General features: G+C 43.7%; 1 protein-coding gene and 2 long non-coding RNA genes across 8 annotated transcripts in view; all 3 read left to right on the forward strand.

Annotated features, from left to right (window-relative positions):
* Positions 1 to 20160, forward strand: part of LOC139829867 (uncharacterized) — an 81259-nt gene that overhangs the window by 56252 nt on the left and 4847 nt on the right. The window lies entirely within an intron of this gene.
* Positions 37 to 848, forward strand: LOC127320894 (uncharacterized). The gene is made up of 3 exons (XR_007863650.2): positions 37 to 180; positions 261 to 469; positions 723 to 848. It is a non-coding gene; the product is annotated as an uncharacterized lncRNA (long non-coding RNA).
* LOC127320890 (uncharacterized) lies at positions 16668 to 19422 on the forward strand. Of its 5 annotated transcripts, XR_007863638.2 has the most exons (6): positions 16668 to 17214; positions 17519 to 17615; positions 17845 to 18033; positions 18139 to 18164; positions 18475 to 18564; positions 19036 to 19422. It is a non-coding gene; the product is annotated as an uncharacterized lncRNA (long non-coding RNA). The 5 variants fall into 5 exon arrangements; XR_007863636.2 differs by having other exon boundaries at positions 17845 to 18164; XR_007863637.2 differs by having other exon boundaries at positions 18139 to 18564.

Consider the following 20160-nt stretch of genomic DNA (forward strand, 5'->3'; position numbering starts at 1 on the left):
TTTTGCTCAAATCAAGGTAATACTGAGGAAAGTCGTATAAATTATTTTAATACTTCAAGGAGCACCATGATGATACCACAAGATTAACAGGAACTAAAAAATCCTCTAGCTGTGGAAGGGGCAGTTCTAGCCAGAATACTACAAAGGCGGCTCTGACACCCTCTTCATCTGAGAAATCAGGTTACCTTGTCAGCGTGCATGCACATATGCATCAAATCTTAATTGCTTGCGGATTTATTTATCTGTGAACTTCTGTACAGAAGAAGACAATGTTCGAGAATACAAATCTTTTGAGTCACATGCTCATCCAACACCTCCAGAAGCTGATTATGGGGTAATATTTAGGAGCTGTCTATCTGGAGCACAGATGGAGAAAGTAAACCCTCTTATCCAGAAGATTCAACCAGAAGCTATTGTATTCGTAGCTACCATGAGGAACTGCGATGTTCAACTACCTTGTCCTCTTCTGGTATATTTCTGTTCTTCTATATCGAATGTGCATTTCACTGTTTTTGATATGAACTGGTTGTAGTAGCTACATTCCAGCTTTCTATATTCCCTGGTAAAATCCTGGCATCGTTAAGTTCTCGTGAACTTTCTAAATGATTGGATAAATGATTCTTTCTTGCTTCACAATTGAAACCACGCCTTTTCCGTTCAGCCTAAATTTTCCTTTATTATTTCTTGTGCAATGACATCGAATCTTGTCCACATGTAACCAGATCATTTCGAAGGAACGCGCCTTAGCCACAGCTGCACACTTTCCGGATGAAAATGGGACTGTCACACTTCAGGTGCTGGGCAAGAGTGAGAAGTGGCGGCCGAGATTCTTCATAGAAAAAGGCACGTGCATGTTAATGTACAAAAGCATAAACTAGTTTAAGAAATAGGCAAAAAAGAGGCCCATCAGAGTTTCGAACTAGGGTTGTTTGAAGTGGCTACCGTTATGCTACCATCTGTTTGCGTTGATATTTTCTTACGTGATAACTTTTATCTATTTATTTATGGAAATATCAGGCAATGATATAATAAATATTAAGCGAAAAACCCTTTCAGAGCCCGAGCTACACATAGGACTTTATCCAGGACGTTCATGTGCAAGAAGATTGGTCAAACTAGTGTATTCAAGTGACGTATTTCACATGAAGGAGATCATTCTGTCTCTCTAGTAAATCCAACCGTGACACATGACAGACTCACTCTGTGGCACACGGGAGTCCCAGCCGACGACTTGGCGACCAGGGCGCGCGGAGTAGAGAGGACCGTATCTGCACACGGGAAGGGCCGGGAGCAGCACCTGTCGCTCGCTCGCTCGATCCATTTCCTTGTGCACGGTCGCGGAGAAGCCAACGACTTGGTTGGTCAACGGACCCGAACGAAACACGCGCGCTACCAATCCTACTCCAGCTTGCTGCCTCGCGACCAATCCGGCCGGCCGGCCGGCAAAAATACGTACATTGCGCGCGGAAATCGTGCCGCGGCCATCACATGTAGGCAGGCCATTGATTATCCGTAGGGTCGCATGCCCTCTAATCCGTCTCACTTAATAATCCGCGACATCTCCGAGGCTCCATGTCACCGATCCGTGCCCCAAACCATCTCCGCCCTTCATCCCGGCCGGCCGGTGTTTCCTGCAGCAGAGATCCATCCATCTGTTCTGTTTCCCACTCCAAAACAGGGGCCTTATCCCTCCATCTCCATCTATAAAAGAAACCCATGGTCGCCGCCGCGGGCGGCAGCGCGTGCCGTGACTTATGACTTTGGACTTTGGCGACGGGACGGGACGGGGAGGCCACCATGCCGCACGCCGGAGAGCAAACTATACATGTGTGGCCGGACGCCGGCGTCATCCTTCCACATCATCCTCTTTCCATTTCGATCTCTCCCCCGTCCGTCTCCCTAAAGCCGTTCTTCATCTGGCTCAGCGCTCCGCATACCTGCTGCAGATAGCCGTTGGTCGGCGCTGACCGACGCATGCGGTGGTAGTTCCTACCGTGTTAGTGGGTAAATGAGATAGGTCTGTGTCGGATCTCGGTAGTTTCAAGATTAATTAAACCAATTGATTCTCGTCGAAACTAACGCAGTTCAGGGTCCGGAGTTTTCATTGCAACTTAAACATCATGGCCGGCATATAGTTGCTGGTATCGTCAAACATATATATAACCAGTTTTCTAGTTCCACTAAAAATGTTCTGAGTATTGTACAACCCAAATTTAACCCATTGAGCGCCATTTGTTGCTTCCTAAAATAGGCGCTACTTCCATACAAGTTTATTGGCTCTTTTTTCGTCTCTCTACGATGTTGCTTGTTAGATAGGAGATACGAAGAGGCAGATCGATGGCTCCGATGGACATTGCCGCGGATCGCTTACCTGGACAGTGAAAACCAAGCTCTAGGCCTAGGAAAAAAACAAATTAATGTAGGCCTGTATGCAATCCGGGGCTAATTTCTATCCATAATAACATGGTACCGATGGACCAATTCTCCTCCCACCCTCATAACTGCTTTGCACTAATTACTCCATATTTCCAGGAGCAATCTCTCACATGTTCGTGCCCACTGGAAATAGGATAACAATTGTACATATTTCACGAAAGCTACCAACAAAATGATCGAGTCTCTCCCATGCATGTTTCCAATGGAAATAACTACATAATGATGCCGCCATATCTGGGCTCATGCATGGAACCAGACAATCACAAGAAACGCTACTATTCGCTGTCATGTGGTCCCGACGTTTCCAAGCAAGCAGAGGAGCCGCCTTAGAGCATCTCCTGCCGCGTCCCCAAAGGGATTTGGGGCACGTCGGACACTTAACCTCTTCTAGTCATACGCTCCAAAGGCCGCTTCGGTTCGGATGTGCCCCAAATATTGTCCGGCGTCCCCAGTCCATCCCCTGTGTATAGAGGCCCTATCAGGGACGCCGGATACGACTTTTACACTTGCTTTTCGTTTGGAGGGGCGCGGCTAGGAACGGGAGCCCTCCCAAATGTGGCTTCGGTCCGGACGTCCCCAAACGACCAATCCGACGTTTTTGCCAGACGTCGTTTGGGGATGCAACTGGAGATGCTCTTATGCGCCGGTATTGGCTTTGGACGCGAGTAGCTCCCGGACGCATGTACGATATGGTACTAGTGTGTTGCTTTAGTTAATTATTACAATCGGTAAAAAGGGAATCACGCCTGTATGATATGGTACTAGTGTGTTGCTTAGTTAATCACAATCGGCAAAAAGGGAATCACGCCTGTATGATATGGTACTAGTGTGTTGCTTAGTTAATCACAATCGGCAAAAAAAGGAATCACGCATGTATGATATGGTATTAGTGAATCGGAAAAAAAGGGAATCACGCCTGTATGGTATGGTATTAGTGTGTTGCGTTAGTGAATCACAATCGGAAAAAAGGGGAGGAAGCCTTTATGTTGAACAGTTACATAAGGTGACCCTAACACACGCTCTTCGCACTAGACAAAGCAGACATTATTCCTTCTTTGTGTTCTTACAATAGCCATGATCTTATTTGTTTTTTTTGCTTCCAGGGAGGTAAATTAAAAACCTTTTCACATGTGTTTCCATCAGGGTAGAGAAAGTTCCAATATATATTATTACATCTTCAGACAAACACAAAGCAACGACATGAGAAGAATATATGTCACATAATTTGCTTGATCATAGATCAACGGACAGCTGAATCATATTAAATTGCTGTAAAATGAGTAACAACAGCCAATGTTGCCCATAATGTAACAACATACTCGATTTTCTCCATAGCTAAAAAATTTGCTTGGATCACACTAGATCGAGGACCTCAACTTGCATTTGGCTAAAATATTTACAAACATATGGTCGCTTTGACACACACAAATTTAAGTGCTACTGCTAGTGGCAGACCCATGATGTCCATGCCAGCGCTTAGCGCCTGGTTATCCCCCTCACCGCTGGCATATGGTGACGTAGGCAACACTGCCTCACGGAACAGTGACAGATCCTCACTATATATTGTGGCAGCCACCCAACAATGGATGAACCATTCGTAGTTTCCTTGAAGAGCACCTGCAGTACAACATGGAGCGGAATGCCTTGAGAGCTTCGCGCGCCTTCCAACATGACGGAACATGGTTAAACAACATCAACAATGGTTATTTTTTTATGTTTTTATTCAAGTGGCTATCAGTTTGTCTACTAGCATGCATGTGTTTATGAAAGCAAGTGCAAATTTATCTCCAGCTGGGGTGGTCGTCTCACCGACGCGTGCTTCATGTTGGGCTTTCAATCCATGTACATAGATCCTCCATGTTGTCTAGGCCCTTGAGCTGTCCTACCACCAACCTGCAAAAAAATTCAACAACAATTTGTTAGAAAATAATCACAATAACTACAAGATTGTTTTTCCTTTGTATTTTGATACCATTTTGTTGCTCAAAACTTGCAGAACAACAACTCAGAAATTTGGAGCTTGCACTGAATACCTACTATATGCTACTGCATACCATGACAAGGAAAATAAGATAAGAAACTGGTTTTCTAAGTACCATGAAGATGTAACAGTATCCTCGTTGACCACAATATGAATCAATAGTAGATTTATTTTGAAATAAATTTCGCATCCTAAGTAGAACTTACAACATGCTAACTAGTCTTAGCCACCCTGGCTCGTGGGAACGGACCAAAGACAACTTGCTAGTAGTCTGTGCATGCATACATACAGTTAAAAACTAAACCGCTCCTTGCAACGCCTCGAGAACACAATAGCATTTGCAGTAGCTTATTTCTTGCATTCATCTATCAGAAGAAGGCCTAAAGTACAAAGGTACCATGTATTTGATATTTTGGTTTACAAACTGTAATTCTGGTAAACCTGCAATCATTTGAGTATTTGTATCCACGAAAATATCAACCTGATCAAAATAGAGCACGCAACAACTAAACATAAAATGATAACAAGAGTTCAATGTTCGGTAAAGCTCTTCCACATGGATGGGCGCACCTGCTATGCTTGGTCCTTGCAAAAACAGTACAGACTTAAAGTGGACAAAATGATAACAAGAATTCAAGTACACCAAATGGTAGCAAATTTGTAAGCACGAAAACAGAGCACGCAACTGAAAACCAAGAAGAGTACTTCACCATTTGCTTATCAGGATAGCAAAATAGGTTCATAACAATATTAAAAAGGACCAATTCTGCAGATGCATCAATTCATGCACACCAGATGACATAAAAAACAATTCATGACTGTCTTTTTGGTCTCTCAAATCCAGTTCAGGTAATTGCTAAAAAGGCCAGTGTAATCAAGAAAAATCATGAACCACTTTATTATTTGTAATTACAAACTAGGGACGGAACCCCTAACCTATTCCTCGCATTTGGCAAGAACATATAATGCACACAGATCACTATCTTCATTAGGCAAACATACCAATCAAACCACTAGGATTGGAGAGAGTACCTCGACAATGTACTTGTTGGCGATGCCAGCGACCGTGTCCATCCTAGACACCTCGTGCTCGTGGAAGTGCAGGACAACAACGTCCTCTCCGGCCAGCAACAAGAGCAGCACACCACCACTGCGGAACTTACTGCAAATATTTAGGCTCCGGAGTGAAACATGGGTGCTCTACGAAGAAAACATAGAAAAAGTGTCGTCAAAATAACTACAGTCAACCTTTTTTGTTATAAACTAACACAAGCTAAGAAAAGGTAGCAACAATGGTGGTGACATGTATCATTTTACAGGTCATTTCAAAATAGTGGAAGTTCTAGAATTGTTCAAGAATTGAGATCCCAACAGAGCTAACTATGGTGATATCTGCAGCAAAAACCTGGTAGTAAACCATGGAATGTAAGCAGACTCAAGGTGGAGTAATATGGAATACACATTAAACAAAGTGGGGTCTTGCCAAAGCCTTTATAACTTCCGCTTCTACACATCCATTTCAGGAGCCCATTTAGCCAGCTTTGTGCAAAACCCGTCCGCAAGCATGCGTAAATGTGTGTGTGTGTATGCCAGTTTGGGATTTACTACTAAGAGAAACAGAACCAAGAAACAACGAAACATATCCAACAGCCAAAGCAGGCTTCAACGGGGAAGTGGGTTCAGATTTCCGTTCTCCATGCTAATCATCAGGCTAGCGATTCAGTGCATCCCCCTCACTCAAACGTAAATGTGCCCCAGACTAGAAAAAAAGCTCAAACTGTATTGAACACAGCCCTAGCACCTAAACCAAAATACTAGCGCAAGAGCAGAGACAATGAAATGCAAGAATGTTAAAAAATGAAACCAGCATCAAATATTCCTCTAGACAAACACGTCATTCGCACCAAAGGAATATAAGAAATTCACGAATACTTCAGAGAGAAGCCTCAACATGACCAAAAGACAGAGCTAGCACAGATGGACACCTGGGTACAATTTTTAATACTTATTTGAGCCTTGGCTTCCACCATCATTGCAGGAATCTTGTTTTTCAGATTGCCAATTATGCATGGACCTTTGCACCTCTAGCACACTTGACAAACTCATTGACCTACACATGGAAATGGTGGCATTCATATTGAAACTCTGAACTTGGTAATAAGAGAATCCAGACATATGATACATGATAACTTCCAAATTTGATGCAACATTGAAATAGTGAAATCATGCTTGATGGGGCAAGTGAAATCCTTCGACTATGTTGAAACGAGCAACAAGTGAGAAAAACATGCATCGGATTTTGGGCTAACATGGGTTACCTCAACAAAATACTCCAAAGAGACACACACAAGAAGCACATATTCTTTAATTTGGAATATCTATCCCCTACAATGGGAATTATGTGATGACTAGATCAGCACCTCATCAAAAATTGAAGAAACTTACAATATCAAAGCAAGCCACTGCTACCGCAGCATACAGTAGTGTAATAATTTACATGATAGATTTACGACAGTACTAGTTCATAAAGCTCAATTACTGAATTGGAAGATGGTATTACTTCTCGACATGTTTCCACAAGATTTCGAACATATTAGAGTGAGCGGAAATTAGGAGAAGAATGGAAACAATTTGAATCCAGATCCGCAGACATGAAAACATTGTATCGTGAATTAATTTGATTCCGGTACGACATAGAACACCCCGACCAGTGGGTCTTGAAGAGTACCTTTTCAAATTCATCTTATATGTTGTCGATGAGGCACCGTTGAGCCTTGGTTTTCCGCATCATTGCATGCATCTACTTTTTCAGATGGTCAATCATGTAAGCATGGATCTTTGCAGATCGTCACACATGGAAAACTCATATTTGTTGATTCATTCACTCGCTTGTCACTGATTGCAAGCATTGGTTCCGAAGTGAGTTTTGTGTTACAATAAAGAACAAGACCATCTAGTGCTAGATTCAAATCATGATCTCCTTCTGATAGAAAAAAATGAACGTTTAAGGAAGCAAAGATGCGGCTGGAAGCTAAATATTGAAAAATTGCACCTGCTACCATCATACCTAATTATTTAATTGAAATACAAAATCACATGACACGCTCAACAATAGCACAAAAAGAAAGCTAGGATCCACAAACAAAGGACCAAAAAATGCACCCAAGAATTATATCAGTTGCAATATTAACACAATCTCAGTTGATAGACAATAATAGAACCAGCATCAGATAATTTGTAAAAGGTTCTACACATACTACATTTGAACTGTATACATCTACTACCTTAAATCATCAAACACCAGAATCACTCACAAAAGTCAGCATATCAAATTAAGATCTCTGAAACTGTACATCGAGCTGGATCAATTTAAACACTTCCAGTTATAAGCACAATAGCATGATAGATAACCGGTGCATATATACCACAACCGGTGCATTGTAGAACAAGGAGATGATGGCCTATATCCATGAACATACAAATATTCATGCAACATTTTCTTTTTCACGCTCAGGCTAATTTTAATTACAGAACACCAAACATCTTTCCGTCTCTCAAATTAAGTTGCAACTGCTAGACAGATTTGTTCATCCAAAATTAAACACAGTTGAACTGAATACACCTAACGCTGACAAACAAAGCAGCATATTCATCGAACATCAATCTATTCGAGCTTGCCTAGCTACAGCCAGTACCTTGAGATGCAGATTTCGACGACCTCCTGAACCGCAAAGGCGCCCACGGTCGAACATAATCACCCGAAGAGGCTGGTGAGCTGCGGCTGCTGGACTTGGCAGCTCAGGGTAGAGACCACAAAACAACACTGTCCCATCAACTGAGGAGATGCTCCTCGCAGGGAGCAGGCAATGGCCCTCCGTGGCTCGCGTTGCCGCCGCCGGCGCGTCCTGGTGGCCTAAACCACCCTCGCCGGCGTGGACCGAACCGCATCGGCGATGCCCGCAGCGCGTCCAGGAGAGTTAGGCAGCACGCGCGCGCCGGCGAAGAAATCGGCCGTGACGCCATTGCTCCTGGGCAGGGGTGAGAGTGGGGTACAAACTGGGGGCACATGGTAGATGGTTCCGGCAAGGTGAGGAAGTGCCGGAGATTGACGAGAATAGGCGGCCACGGAGGATATGCCGACCGGCGAGGTGAGGAGCTGCGGCAGAAGTGTTGCCTGAGCATTGGAGTTGGTGGCGGCAGCAACAATTTAGGGTCGTGACTGGGCTGATGGATCTCCAGTGGACATTGGCCCAACATGCTCACAGTCTACTCTTCACGAAGAATTGTTTTTTACCAAGGTGGCAGCATTGGGAGTCTGGGACAGCCAGGTTCAGATAAAAGTTCAGTTACCTGTACATCTCACCCAGGTTACAGTCATATTTAAAATTGATGGAGCTGACATGGAGAAAAAAACTGAAATTGTGTACATATAAAAGTTGGATCATAAACGACATGCACAAATTTTGTACCAGAAGACCATGTCACAATGAGATCTAAATATGTACTGCTAATTTACATGGAGATCAAAAAAATACTTACTGCTGTACCAAGTAAATTTATTCTGAAACAGAATATGATATAATTTTCATCTTATTCCTATTTATTTATTGATGCATGCATGCCTCATGAGGCTCAATTTAGGATAGAAATGGCATCTCATCTCCTATCGTACCTAGACCTCAAGATTCAATCTAGTTAACCGAAAAAAATAAGAGAGGGAAACCCAATTATAGGACATAAAAGAAATATCAGAGACCAGATCTCTCTCTAAGAAAACATAATTACTAATAAGAATTTTTTACAAGATTAGTCTTGGGATTGGAAAGAATAATAGTGCATTACTATTTACTAGTACACAAACCTGCAAGTGGTTGGTGGTGAGGACGAATCTCCAACAGCACTAAATCTCCCACTGATGCAAACTGCAAAGACTAGTACACGAACTATCAGCACCACTTTACCTACATCAGCTGCAACACCGGGCTTTAGTTACCACTACTACAATTGTACTGAAGTTAGATCAAGAAGAAATGAGTTTGAGATGTTAGCACCCACGGTTGCCACCGCCGCCCCGTCCGCATGTGTCTTGAACAGGTAGCCTCCAGATATGTACTTCCGACTTCCAAGAACAGATCCAACAATGTACCGCGGCCGACTGTACGAACACACCGACATGCCTCGCTGGCAACGTGCATGGAAGATACAAAGAAGTGCTGAGATAAAGTTCAGATATCAAAGTCTTGTTCAGTTTGCTGTACATCTCACCTAGCTGGTTACAGAGTTGCAGGGTTAAAAAAACTAGTCCATAGCATGACTGTATTTGATGAGCTTTTAAATTGATGGAGACACAGATTCTGAACGGAAGAGACATAAGTGCACAAGTGAACATATACTAATAACTACTTTATACATTTTTTTTGCGGAGAACTACTTTATACATTTACAAAGAGAGACAACCAGCAGGTTTCAGAGTTTGAAAATTCAGAGATCAAGGTTCAGTTTTCGGCTAGTTATACAATTTTCCAATTATTCCTATTTATTTACTGATGCCTCAATGCAATCTTAGCTGAACCTCAAAGTCCAATCAAGTGAGCTGTGGAAAATAAAGAGTTATGACGGAGAAACAGACATGATTGATTGTTAATACAGAAATTTTGGGAGATGATGAATGCAGGGATTGGAATCAATAAGAAGGCAAAGACATCAAACTCGTGCATCTTGCTTGGCAAGAGATCTTACCGGCACATAAATGCATCGGCTTCGATTCCACATCCAGCAGCTAGCACCATATCTCCCAGCACTACAACACAAGTATAGTGGTTTTATTACCCAAACGGAATTGTGCCGAGTTAGATTAAGAAAAGACAGTTCTTAGGGAGACCGAGATATCTCCTCACCATGCGTCATGTCCGCCGGAGACGAGCATCTCCTGACCATGCGCCATGTCCGCCGGCATGGCCGTCCTCACCATGCCTAGCAGCCACTATACATGTCCAACCCACACCAGTATGTCTTGCCGGCATCATGCACCGTGGACTAGATGGGATTTATAAACTGGTAAGATCGACACAATATTGGCTGAGGAAGAGGAGTTTGGGGATGAAGTATGAGAAGACATTAGAGGATGATGAGCACGACAATCCCCGTGGAGAATTTATAGGGAGCGAGCGCGGGCAGGTGCGAGCAGGGGGTTGAGCGGCGAACGCGGAGAGACCATGGATGGGGGCACGATCCGCGTGAGGAGCGCGAGGTGAGCCGGCAGCCATCGGATGGAGAGGGAGGGATCATATCGGGGACTCTCGCCATGCATGTCGCCGCTGGGTTTCCAGATAAGGAGTTGAGAAGATAGCGGCAACAGATTTGCATTGTTTTAATTGATTTGCCTTGCTGGACTTGCTTTAATCGCGGAGGAGACACATAGTAATTAACTCACGTGGATTTCTTGCCTTTTTTCCATGACGTTCAAACCATGGCGTACGTCCTGCGTGAGAGCTTGCTACTAGGACGTGATTGACTCACAGATTTGCATTGCTTTAAAGTACGTGCATTTTATTGAGGTTGATGATGAGCGTTTTTCATTCGTTGAGAAGATTTTATTGAGCCTCTACTTTTGTGGCATGTCGGTGGCCAAGGAAATGGCTCATTCATCTTGGACAAATATGCATGGCTATTGGCTAACTATATATATATTCGGCTCATGACATTACACCGTACAAAAAAATTAATAACCATATGACTGTGTTCTTATTTTTTTTTGTTTTTGAAGGTATAGCGGTGGAGAGCTTTTCCCTGCAATCTTCACCGTGCTGACAATCGTCCAAACGATCAAAACCCCATAGCCTCCAGGTCTCCCGCCATTGGATCAAACCACTCTGAGCAATTAGATCAACTTATATGTCCAATTTTGCCGCAAATCCCACTTTTGCTTTATTGAAGCAAAAATAACCCTTTTTTTTACTTCATTGAAGCCAAAAAAGTGTTCACCTAAAACCAAAAGAAAACACTCATTGACACGGAGTTTGCCGGAGACTTCGTGGAGACTCACTTGAGACCTTGTTGCAAAAAGTATGTACTAATACCAAACCCGGCCTCGTCTGAGGAACCTTATAGCACAACAACACAACAATCATACGAAACCAATTATTCTATTGTAGTACCGGAAAGCAAATTTACGAGATCTCCAGCAAGGTCCTTGCGCCACTGTTGGTTCCTCCTTGTAGCACCCTCCCTCGCGGTGGTAGCATTGTTGTCGCATGTCGCAACATCAGCCCAAGCTGATGGTAGCAGCACCCGACGCCCTGGGAAGCACTAATCGACGCCACTCGCAACATCGTCGTGGCTTGTGGAAGCTCCATCGTATGCCACTAGTAGCATCGCCGCCCGACCCTTGTAGCATCGACTGCCTCCGTTCGAAGCAGCGTCAAATTGCTATCGCACCACATGTTGCCTAACTTAGAAGCAACAGTGCAACGTTGCATCCTTTGCGTCCATGGCCACACCAGAAGTGGGGACGGAGCACTACGGCGGCGGGGCGCCTTGATGAGTAGCGCCATCGTCCATCCGGATTTCGGAGGAGGTGCGCAGATGAGCCCTTCGATGATGAGGAAGCGGAGGTGCGGTGTGGCGGCTCCATGCAGAAGCGAGTGGGGAACCGGAGTTGTCGGATGATCCATGAGCAGCGTAGCACAGTACGACGACCTGGGAGTCTGCGTTTTGGGGGACGACGCGATGCCGTAGAACCAACACAGAGGCGCACGATGCAGGTGTAGGTGCTGGCAGGGGGCGACAATTCAGGATGTAGGGGATGAGGCAGTGTAGAGGGACCACCAGAGGGTGAGACGAGGGAGGAGGAGCAGGGGCGCCAAGGATGCTGGTAGCCGGCGAGGTGCGGGGCTAGGTCACCAGCGTGGTGGCGGCGCGACCGCGCGACGACGGGATATAAGGTAGAGGCGTCATGTTCACACCTGGAAGATGGGTGGGTTTCCCAACCTTTTCCCCCGTGATTTCATGTGAAACCCTATTCCATGGGCCCACGACATCTACCCACTAGATTCGTGTCGAAACTAGGGATTCCATGAGAATTTTCTATATGCATTATTTGAAAAGGTTATAAGAACATAAAAATGAAAAAAAGATCAAGTTCTTACAATAGTAGGGTCAATGGCCTCGAAGTGAGGTTATGCACCATTAGCCCATAACTTGTATGTATAATAGTCCTATTTGTCAATCGGGTGCTACATCAAAGTTATGTTTGTCTTCTCCGCTTTAGAAAACCCATATATACTCATACTAGGACTCCTTATAACAAGGGAAGAGTTTTCGATGGTTTTTGGTGTGATTTCATGTGTTCATCTATTTTGCAGGCCCCGTGATGTTTCCCCCTAGCTTTCCGTCTAGAGTGGTGATTCCACGTGAATTTACTCTTTTTGAGTTATAATGGGTCGCAATACCATGAAACCCGCAAAAGAGGCCAAGTTCTTACAAAAGTTGTCCTTGTGGCTTCGAAGTGAGCGTTTTGCACTATAAGTCTAGAATTTTTGTTTTGGGTAGTTATTTGTGTAAACTAGGTACCACTTTGCAAGAGTTGGGTCGGTCGCTTCGGAGCGTAGTTTTTTGCACCACAAGTCTAAAAGTGTCGTGACTTATAGTGTTTTAAGTGTGAAGGAAGTGTCACTTTAGAGTTGTGCATTGTCTTTTTACATCACCTTTCTATACCCATATCATGACCTCAATCAGAAGGGGAAGATTTTTTTACCCTTCCTCGCGTATTTTAGGAGAAACCTTGTTCCTTGGGTCCCGCGAACTACCTTGTAGGTGTCCATCGAAAGTGTTGATTCCATTTGAGTTTCATATTACCCATTAGCTTCCCGTGGAAAGTGGTGATTCAATGTGGCTTTCCTCTTTTATTGTGTCATGATGGGTATAGGAACATGAAATATCCAAAAGAGGCCAAGTACTTACAAGAGATTGGCCATTGGACTCGAAGTGGGTGCTATGCACTATGAGTCCAGAAACTTCACACGAGATAGTCATGTTTGCGAAGGAAGTGCCACTTCATAGTTATGTATTGGTCTTTCTTATTTACACCACATTTAAATACCCATATCACCCCCATGAACGAGAGTAAGAGTTTTGACCATCCCACATGCTATTTTAGGGAAAACCTTGTTCCTTGGGACCCGCGATGTCTACCTTGTAATTGTCCATCGAAAGTGGTGATTCCATGTGAATTTCATATTACCTAGTATCTTTTCATCGAATGTGGTGATTCAATGTGGCTTTCCTCTTTCGTTCTGTCATAATGGGTCATAGCAACATGAAATCCCCAAAAGAGGCAAAGCGCTTACAAGAGATCGGCCAGTGGCCTCGAAAGTGCACTATGAGTCCGGAATCTTCACGTGAGATAGTCAACGAGAATAAGAGTTTTGACCATTCCTCGTGCAATTTGAATCGAAACCCTGTCCCATGGAACCCACGACGTCTAACTCCCATCTCTTCGTTGAAAGTGGTGATTTCATGTGACCTTCCTTTTTATTTGTGTTATAATAGGTCACAGGAACATGCAAGATGGGTGGGTTTCACAACCTTGCTCTCTCGATTTCATCTGAAACCCTATTCCATGGCCCCCACAACATCTACCCATTGGATTCCCGTCAGAACTTGAGATTCCATGTGAATTTTCTATATGCATTATTTCAAAATGTCATAAGAACATAAAAATGAAAAAAGATCAAGTTCTTACAATAGTAGTGTCAATGGCCTCGAATTGAGGTTATGCACCATTAGCCCATAACTTGTATGTATAATAGTCCTATTTGTGAATCGGTTGCTACATCAAAGTTATGTTTGTCTTGTTCGCTTTAGAAAACCCATATATACTCATATTAGGGCCCCATACCACAAGGGAAGAGTTTTCAATGGGTTTTGGCATGATTTCATGTGTTCCTCTGTTTTGCAGGCCCCGTGATGTTTCCCCCTAGCTTTCCATCGAGAGTGCTAATTCCACGTAACTTTACATTTTTTGAGTTATAATGGGTCGCAATACCATGAAACCCCGCAAAAGAGGCCAAGTTCTTACAAAAGTTGTGCGAGTGGCTTCGAAGTGAGCGTTTTGCACTATCAGTCTAGAATTTCCTTTCTAGGGTAGTTATTTTTGTGAACTAGGTACCCCTTTATAGGAGTTGGGTTTGTGGTCTCGGAGCGTAGTTTTTGCACCACAAATCTAAAAGCTCCGTGACTTATAGTGTCTTTAAGTGTGAAATAAGTGTCACTTTAGAGTTGTGTATTGTCTTTTTACACCACCCTTCTATACCCATATCATGACCTCAATCAAAAGGGGAAGATTTTTTACCCTTCCTCGCGCAATTTTAGGAGAAACCTTGTTCCTTGGGTCCCGCGAACCACCTTGTAGCTGTCCATCAAAAGTGTTGATTCCATGTGAGTTTCATATCACCCATTAGCTTTCCATGGAAAGTGGCGATTCAATGTGACTTTCCTCTTTTATTGTGTCATGATGGGTATAAGAACATGAAATCCCAAAAGAGGCCAAGTACTTACAAGAGATTGGCTATTGGAGTTGAAGTGGATGCTATGCACTATGAGTCGAGAAACTTCACACGAGACAATCATGTTTACGAAGAAAGTGCCACTTCATAGTTATGTATTGGTCTTTCTTATTTACACCACACTTAAATTCCCATCACCCCCATGAACGAGAGTAAGAGTTTTGACCATTCCACACGTGATTTTAGGGGAAACCTTGTTCCTTGGGACCCGCGACGTCTACCTTGTAGTTGTCCATCGAAAGTGGTGATTCCATGTGAGTTTCATATTACCTAGTATATTTTCGTTGAATGTGGTGATTCAATGTGGCTTTCCTCTTTCGTTGTATCATAATGGGTCGATCATAGCAACATGAAATCCCTAAAAGAGGCAAAGCACTTACAAGAGACCGGCTAGTGGCCTCAAAAGTGGGGTTATGAAATATGAGTCCGAAATCTTCGCGTGAGATAGTCAACGAGAATAAGAGTTTTGACCATTCCTCGTGCAATTTGAATCGAAACCCTGTCCCCACAGGACCCGTGACGTCTAACTCCCAGCTCTTCGTTGAAAGTGGTGATTTCATGTGACCTTCCTTTTTTATTTGTGTTATAATAGGTCACAGGAACGTGAAAACTCCAAAAAATATGTCAAGTTCTTGCAAGAATTGGGGTCGATGGCGTGGAATTGGGGGTTACTACTTGGTCAAAAAAGTTTCTACGTGGACACATGGCCGGATAATTAATGCTATTACCTCTGTCCATACAAATATGCCTTAAAAAAATGTCTATAAATATATATAAAAATAGATAAATCTAAATAACATTTTATACAGGGAGGGAGTATTTCAAGAAATGAGACATATGCAATTAATTAGTGCACGCAATAAGCAATTGTTAAATCCAGCGTCTATTTCCTTTCCTTCAAACCGAACTTGGGTACTAGCCTACTACTCTAGCTAGCTTTGCCCATGACACTCCTGCTACATATGGTGATCGTAGCATAGAATTATCAATCCGTAAACTTTATTATAGTTTAGAGTGATCTTGTGATTCATGGTTTCTCGACTTAATTTACGGGTTAAAAGGAGCACGCGTTTCGTCAAACACTAGAAATTAACTCAAGCGAAACTTCCGATATGATGTAGAGATTCCAATTTTGATGATAACTAAATTCTGAGCACTAATATTAATTAATTTTTGATTCGTGGCGCTAACTAATTTTTAGCTGGTGAAAAAGCATATAATAATGTCTAAATTAATCTGCATGGAAATTAAATCTGATTTCTCAGCTGACTTTACCATTCTCAATATATCATAAAAATGTCGCCGTTCTTAATAATTTGACTGTCTAATCAAGTGCTACAAAGTTAGTCTGAGCCGAAGTGAATATCCGCTTGAAGATATACTAGTAGCTTGATTTATAGAGTTAGTGGTGTTACACCAGTAGTGTAAACTCAGTGGACTCGTGTGCGTGGATGTATGGTTGAATTCCAAGTTTGGAGCGTATATACTATGAAGCTAGCTCGATTGATTCAATTGAGCGTATACGTGAGCCAGGATGCATGCTGCTAAAAATCCTTTCAATTTTTGGACACTTGATCGATCTTATGGTAGGTGAGTAAAGTGACTCGTCTAATTGGCAGAATCCCGCGCTATCTGAAATTCCAAAATTCACATGAAAAAAAAGCCATCGAAATTATTGAGTTGGGCCAAGACGAGAGGTCCTCATCTAGGTTTTGTTTTGGGCCAAACGAAGCGCATCCTCCAACTTCCCCTCGCCGCCGCCTCAACTCCTGCCGCCGGCCGCCGCTCGCCGCCCACCCATCTCCCTCGATGCCGGACATCCCCACCCACCAAATTCCCTCCGCCCCGCTGTCCAACCCTTGCTCATCGCCTCCTGGACACGCCGTCGCCGTCGAGTAGCACCGCCCGAGGCTCAAGCCGTCGCCGTCGAGGAGCACCGCCCGAGGCTCAAGCCGGCGCTGGACCTCCTCCATGGCGTCCGCGTCTACCTCTCCCTCCTCGGTCAAGTCCCGATCTCCGTTTCCTGACCTTGATTTTATTCCTATTGCTCATGCTCTGTCCCGTGCAGAAATTTTGGAGGGGTCATGGCCGGCCTCCCCCATCTGCTGCTCTGCTGGTGACTGTGTGCTCGCCAGCACGGCCAAGGAGACGCCGACGACCACGCACCATGAGTCGGCGACCTGGACATGATCGTCCAGGAGAACCCGACCACGGCGACGCCCACAGAATAAGGTCCTCACCTTTCCCCCATCTTCCTGCCGTGCACGAACCTAGTTCTTCCCCACGATGACATTGTCAGTGTGCACCTCTCACACGTGAGCATATAGTTGTAAGAATGTCAGGCATTTCATTCTAGATGAGTGTGATAAGATGCTAGAGTCACTTGGTATGCTGCCATGCATCAGCTTTGCCATGACGTTGATTGTTGCCTAGTTCTCTCGCTGATTAGCCATGTGCTCGAGATGATATCTTTGCCCCTGATTCATGTAACTAGAGCTCGAAAATAAATTTTCCTTTTGTTTTTTGTATTTATCAGGGGAGAAGTGGAGCTGGAGCTTGTCAGGAGGTAGCGATGGCTGCCAGATCCGGCTGGAAGGATGCGGTGGCCTTCTTTTTCGACTCCGTGGGTTTAGGTGAGTCCTCGGGTGGCCATGGCACTAGACTCCGTGGATTTATGATATGGATGCCATAGTACATTCAAGTCTCCACAAGTCTTGTTTTTGACATGATGATCCGTGACACCATCAAGCCATGTTTGTGTTGGTGTTTTGCAATTCTATTGACATGTTAGGCCAATTTCGAAATCTGATCCTTCTTGCTAAATCCGCCCTAGCTGACCATCATGTTTTGTTCTTGTTCAAGGAAAATGAGGACTAAATGAGAGACATGTGTCGCAGCTGGAACCTGTGGCTGCAGGCCATCACTTGGAAGGAAGCTGGAAGACCCTGGGGACAAGCTTGGCCGGCTTCCTTTCTAGCGCCTTAATGAACTGGTTATGATGCATGTTATGTTGTATGTAACTTGCATGCTGCTGTGCATCAACTTTGCCCGGTATTGTCCGGTGATGCGGACATTTTCGTTGATTATATGTTTGTGTCACATGGGCTGTGTCGTATGCACCATTGTCTTAATTGACGTATGATATTTGCTGTGTAGGTTTGGATGTCCAAAAAACAGGCAAGGTCTTGCCAAAATTTTGAGCACTCCCTTGCTAATTAATTTCGAACATCCTTGCTACTTAGTAGCTTAATGACTAGTTCTATTTATTAAATAAAATCCTGCTGATCTTTGTAAACAAGTAGAAAGAAGTAATTGTTGACAAGTGCTAGATAGGAAGCAGAATCAATCATCGATAAGGATCTGTTGCCTTTCTTGGAAATTGTTTTAGCTTTATCAGTTCCTTGTGTAAATTAGAAGTTTGGAATTAGACCAGTTCCTGATTCCTGTAACTTGAGCTCCAAAATAATTTGTCTTTTCGTTTTTGTATTCCAGGGATAAATTGAGCTGGCCCAGAAGGTAGCCATGGCTGCCGGATCTGGCCGGCAGGCAGCGGTTCCTTCTTCTTCGAATCCGTGGGTTTAGGTGAGTACTCGGGTAGCCATGACACCAACTCTTGATTTAGTTGAGGCTGGTTTAGGACCATACCATGGCTATATGTTGGTGCTATGAGAGTGTCACCTCTTATGTCCTTTCCATTTCTTTGAGATCATGCTATGCGTTGTTTTCAAGAGGCTGGTTGCACCTGTTTGAAGCTATCTGTTTAGATTAATGTTTGAAGCTAGAGGTAGAACCTGGAGTCACACTAAACCAAAATTTTCATATAATTTGGGCTGAACCTTGATCTTGAGTTACTATTATTAATGTGTCTGGTTACGCTTGTTTGGAGCTGATCTGCACTAAAGTGGCTAAGTTCCGATCCATATTAAGTGCCGGGATTATTATTGTTTTGCTTAGCTGATTCCTAAAATGAATTCTGTTAGGAAGCTCATTGATGCCTGTGCTGGATGTTCCTAGTTTTAATAAGAAAGAGTAACACAACTTCCTTTTTTTCAGCATGTAAAGAAAGAAGAGCAAGAAGGCTAGAAAGAAGGACCTGCCCAGATCCTTTCACTTTCTGCATGTAATCTTCTTGGTGCTGTAGTTGGGAAGCGCGAACCAGGTGTCCCGTCGTGTGTAGTGCCGCTCTTCGGTCCTTGTAATATTCGGTTGTACTCGATGTTGTAAAATCCATTTTTGTAATGCTCCAGGCTTTGGAAGTTGTAACAATTTGGGTAGTACTCCATGTGCACGTGTGTGATGTTTGTTCCTGGTTCGCGTTTCTTTGGGTTAGACTTGTCAGGAAGGTTGGATCGTGTGGCTGTACGAACATTTATTCTACTACTACTATATTGTTTGATTTGTGGTCTGAATGTTGCAAAACGAGGAAATGTCATGGCAAAATGTTGAGTACTATGACTAATTAAACTTGCATTGACTTATTAGCTTAGTTTCTTTCTCATAATTAACTGCACATTTTTGTGTCTCAAATGGACCAGGTCGATCAGATGAGAAGGTCCATCGGTTTGCGGAGGATAAATTAGTATATCACTTATCTTTCATTTGTGCATACAGACGCAGTGTTGCTACCATACACGCACACACAGCGGAAAATAAGGGAAAAACTAAGACCCCGCAAATAATTGGATCGATTGGGACTTAATTGGTTTCCAAATATAGCGCCAAAATTTTCGTTTTGGGCTGCGCGGTAATCTCCACTAATCTAGCTGAAACGTCCTCCAAAAAAAATGTTGAAACGGCATACAGACTTGTTCCAGATTGACCCAGATGAAACATCGATCCCTCGCGCGATCCACCCATACCATGCTGCCGTGAAAGTCACAAGGTACTTTGGTCGATCTGAAGGGCAGATCCTGCAGATTGATGATCAAATGTCAGCATACCAAGCACCAGACTTCACAAGGCTACATAGTTAAAGACTGTTTGGAATATTTAAAAAAGACCCAACATGTGATGTTCCTAGTTTCTTACTTAATAGCAACCAGACAACATTAGATGACGATCCGCGAGTACTGCATGATCCGCTCCCGTAATCAGGCTTACCCTGCCGCTAGCCCCCACCAGCGTCGAACACTTGGATGGATTTCAAATCTTATTGAAGTGGACGGCCGCGACGATTAT

Source organism: Lolium perenne, unplaced genomic scaffold (genome assembly GCF_019359855.2).
Source record: "Lolium perenne isolate Kyuss_39 unplaced genomic scaffold, Kyuss_2.0 unplaced10, whole genome shotgun sequence".
In the NCBI taxonomy this organism is placed as follows: domain Eukaryota; kingdom Viridiplantae; phylum Streptophyta; class Magnoliopsida; order Poales; family Poaceae; genus Lolium; species Lolium perenne.